At 36.5% G+C, this 4,441-nt stretch overlaps 1 pseudogene; it reads left to right on the top strand.

Moving 5' to 3' along the window:
* Nucleotides 1-583: 583 nt before the first annotated feature.
* On the top strand, nt 584-3,625 carry LOC133806137 (conserved oligomeric Golgi complex subunit 7-like; annotated as a pseudogene).
* The last annotated feature ends 816 nt before the right edge of the window (nt 3,626-4,441 follow it).

The raw sequence follows: 4,441 nt of genomic DNA, 5'->3' as shown, positions 1-4,441 counted from the left end.
GAGTGCACAAGAACACATGAGAGACCCGAGGAGGCCTGGGTTGTCGGGCCCATATGGAAGCTGTAACGCCCAACTAATCCAGGACTGTTACACTGTGTGTTTTAAATAGTGCTTAACTCATTCAGCGAGCCATTTTTGACGCAAAAGTGTGATTAAAATTTATGTAAAGGTTTCACTGCAACAATTATGCCCATATATTACATTAAAATATAGCATATTTTAATAAGTGTTATTGTCACATGGTAATAGAAAAAGACACGGAAAATGGGCGGTAAATGAAATACACAGGCGCCAAATGAAACACAAAAGCAATAATCCCTAATTACTCTACACGCCTCCTCTGTTTCTCTCTCACACTCAGTAACTCTCTCTCTCTCTCACTCGTTCAATCTTTCTTTCTCTCTCTCTGTTTGTTGCAGGTGTGTAACAAGGTGATGGGGCCTGCGGCTTCGGTCGTGTGACAGGGAGGCTCGACTCTTGGGTCTACGGCGTGGCTGGCTCGTGGGTGTGACGGTGCTTGCGGTGGTGGGTCTACGGCGTGGCTCGACTCGTGGGTCTACCATGGAGATTGACTTGCAGAGCAATGGTCCAGCAGGCTGTACAGGGAGGAGCTCCAGCTGCTTACGCCCAAGAAATGGAGAGGCTAACCGCTAAAGAATCCCTTCTTCTTGTTGTGAGTCTCAAGTTTTAAGAATTTGTGTATTATAGTTGATAAGACCTAGTATTTGAGCTTTGAATTTGGGATTATTTATTTATTCAGTTTAAGGATTCTGGGGGTTTTTCCAAGCTTCAATTTTTATGGGATTTTTACTTGTTCAAGCTAATCAGGTCGCCATTCTTGGAGGGTCGGTGGGATTTTTTTCAGGGCTGATGTCTTCCACGCAGTAGTTGAGGTGAGTCTTTCTTTGATTTTTGTGATCTGGGTTTGCTTTGTTTTTGCGTTTTGTGTGTCTGGGTTCTTCATGTTTTTGTGATTTTTTTGATCTGGGTTTCCAGCTATTATGGAATTCATTTCCAATTTCTCGTCGAATCGTTGTGTTATTGATTTGCATTGCACGACCTGTTTGTTAATTTCAATTCCGTATGTGTAATTTTTCTTCTTTGCGTTTTGAGTTGCTCCTTTTCTGTTTTGGTGTGTGATTGCTCTAATATGGAAATTTTAACGAGGTGAATGTAGATATTAGTTTTTTTTTTTGGATATTTGAGAACTATGATTTTGTAGTTTGTGCTACCTTTTGAGCTCAATCTCTTGGCAATGAGTTCATGGATTTTTGGAATAAATTACAAGAAGGTAGGGCACCTTTTTGGTTAAAACGTCTCGTTTTTACCTTTTCTGCTTAAAACTAAATGTAGATATTATGAATAGATTATTGCTAATGTGAACAATGGAATTACGTTGAGTTATATGCATGGATATACACACACATAACTGAAATAGTTGCCTAAATATTTATATACATATGTATAACAATACTCTTCTCTTCAAACAATTGGTTTTAATATGCAGGCTGAAGGATCATCAGCTGAATCTATAGCTGCTCTAGCCAAAGTTGATACCGTTAAGCAGAGAATGGAAGCTGCTTATGAGACATTGTAGGTGGGTATTTGATCATTGAAGTTATAATCAGTGCAGTATTGGAAAATGTTGATGTTGCATTTGATTTACTCATTGATGGATCAACAGGATGCTGCTGGGCTAACTCAATTAAGTTCAACTGTGGAAGATGTTTTTGCCAGTGGTGATCTTCCAAGGGCTACAGAAACCTTAGCTAACATGAGGCATTGCTTGTCTACTGTTGGGGTGGTAATATTTTTCTATAAATTGTTTTAACATTATACTCTACATTTGATATTTATAAATTTTGATGATTTTAACTTGGTATTTTATTTTTCGTTTTGCTCATTTTAGGTTGCTGAATTTGCTAATGTGAGAAAGCAACTCGAGGTCCTAGAGGATAGGCTAGATGCAATGGTGCAGCCACGTTTAACAGGATGCATTATCTAGCCGGAAGGTCACCAAATTTCTTACAGCACTTGTCTTGCCTATGGCTTGCTTTCTGTTCAATTTATCTCTTATTAATTCCTTTTAGTACATACCATACGCAACTTGAATAACTTACATCTATTATCATCCTACAGATAAACATTGCTCAAAATTTGCGGGGTATTCTCATTCGAATTGGAAGATTCAAATCACTGGAGCTACATTACACAAAAGTTCACCTAAAGCCCATAAAGCAGCTCTAGGAAGATTTCGATTCAAAACAACGTGCTATTAAGCTTGCAAATGAGAAGACTGAAGCTAAAAGGCTGTCAATCCATGAGTTTCAATCAAGTTCTTCGACAATTTCATTCGCAAGTTGGTTGCCAAGCTTCTATGATGAGTTGATTCTTTATCTTGAGCAAGAGTGGAAGTGGTAAATTCTTCTGACTATATTTTTTTTTAAGCACCGAGGAACATCTTGTTGATACAAAGAAGCTATCACTGAATTTAAGCACAGAGCTTAGACTGTCATCTGCAGGTGTATGGTTGCTTTTCCTGAGGATTATAAAACTCTTGTACCAAAGCTACTGATCGAGACAATGGCAACTACTGGAGCAAGCTTTATTTCACGTATCAACCTTTCAATTGGAGAAGTTGTTCCTGAAACAAGAGCTTTGGGAAAAGGTTTGTATGGACTTGTTTTTATGGTGCTTTTAAATTTTGTAGGCATTTAATATTATATGATATCTTTCAATTGGACAAGCTTTAAGTCATGCAATTTTACTTTTGGCAATTTATAAATTATCCTATCAATGTGTTTCTTTTTATTCAGGTTTATTAGATATTATGTCTGGTGACATGCCAAAGGGAATTAAGATTCAGAGGAAACATTTGGAGGCATTGATTGAGTTACACAACGTGACACAGACTTTTGCTAGAAATATTCAGCATTCCTTTTCAGATTCTGATCTTCGAGTTCTAATGGATACACTGAAGGCAGTGTGCTCTCCCTTTGAATCATTTAAACAAAGGTAAGCAATCATAAACTTTTTTGCACTTCCACATTCTTCTAAATTATCTAGGTTTTTTTTTTTGAAAACTTTTTTCTGTTATTTTTTCTTCGTTATATACTAGATTCTGTAAATGCTATGTTCATTTTTTGATTAATGATTGAATATGTATATAAGGTATGGATAGATGGAGCAGGCCATCCTTTCTTCTGAAATTGCTGGGGTGGATCTCAGGGGAGCTGTTACTCGTGGTGTGGATGCCCAGGGGATTGAACTCAGTGAAACAGTTCGCATAATGGAGGAATCTATTCCCCATATCATTGTACTTCTTGAGGCAGCTGTAGAAAGGTGTATCAACTTTACTGGTGATTCTGAGGCAGATGAACTAATTCTTGCTCTTGATGACATAATGTTACAATATATCTCTGCTTTACAAGAGACACTAAGATCATTAAGAGTGGTCTGTGGAGTAGACCATGATGGTGTTGGTTCAAAGAAAGAGATGGGATCAGACAAGAGAGATGGCAACACTGCACGAAAAGTTGAATTGATTTCAAATGAGGAGGAATGGTCCATTGTTCAAGGGGCTTTGCAGATCCTCACAGTTTCAGACTGATGTGTTGTAAATCATTAAAGCAGAATGGCAGAAAGAGACCATGGCTTCTCTTTCTCCTTCTCACCTCACAGCTATCCCACAACGCATCTCAAAACCCTCCATTTCCCACTGTAAGTAAATCTCTCTCTTTCTCTCTGTATATATAATATATATATACATATATATATGACACTACTAGTACCCTTAAAATGAACTAGTATGAGAAATAACTTAAACCCTTAATTTCATTGCTAAATTTTTCCTTAGTATATGTAAGATTTCTATGAATTTTAGAAGCTGCAATCCATCACGTAATAGTTTGTTTACACCTCATGGTTATTTTCTATAGCATTATTCTAGTAATTTAGTTGTTTTCCATATGGTTATATTCCAGTGGCATTGTATTAGATATTATAAATTCATTGTTACTTTTTATATTTATTTTTTCACCTTGAATTCTTTGCTTCGCATAAAATTGGAACCATATGTTTGAAATTTAGAGTACTGTGGCCACTTGCTGTTCTATGAACACTGTTAACTCCATATATGCTAGCTAATTAAGAAGTGAAGTTTTCTCTTATCTCTGGTTTTGTTGCTTTTTGAGTGTAATATATTATTTTTATGCAGTACTCTATTCAATTTCCATGTACGTAACAATTTCCATGAACAAAGTGTAGTCACCGTTTTCTTTTCCTTTTACTGAGAAAAACAAAATCAATAAAAGCCAAGTATTATATATGGTAATATGCATTTGGGTGCATGTTATATGGTAATATGCATCTAGCTATACATGATATGTTTCTTGAATTTTGTTTGTCTTGTTCATGCAGCTTCTAATTGATGGTAACTTAT

The sequence above is a fragment of the Humulus lupulus genome, chromosome X (assembly GCF_963169125.1).
Source record: "Humulus lupulus chromosome X, drHumLupu1.1, whole genome shotgun sequence".
Taxonomy (NCBI): domain Eukaryota; kingdom Viridiplantae; phylum Streptophyta; class Magnoliopsida; order Rosales; family Cannabaceae; genus Humulus; species Humulus lupulus.
Note: the sequence above shows the minus strand (reverse complement) of the source record. Positions and strands in the feature narration are given on the sequence as shown.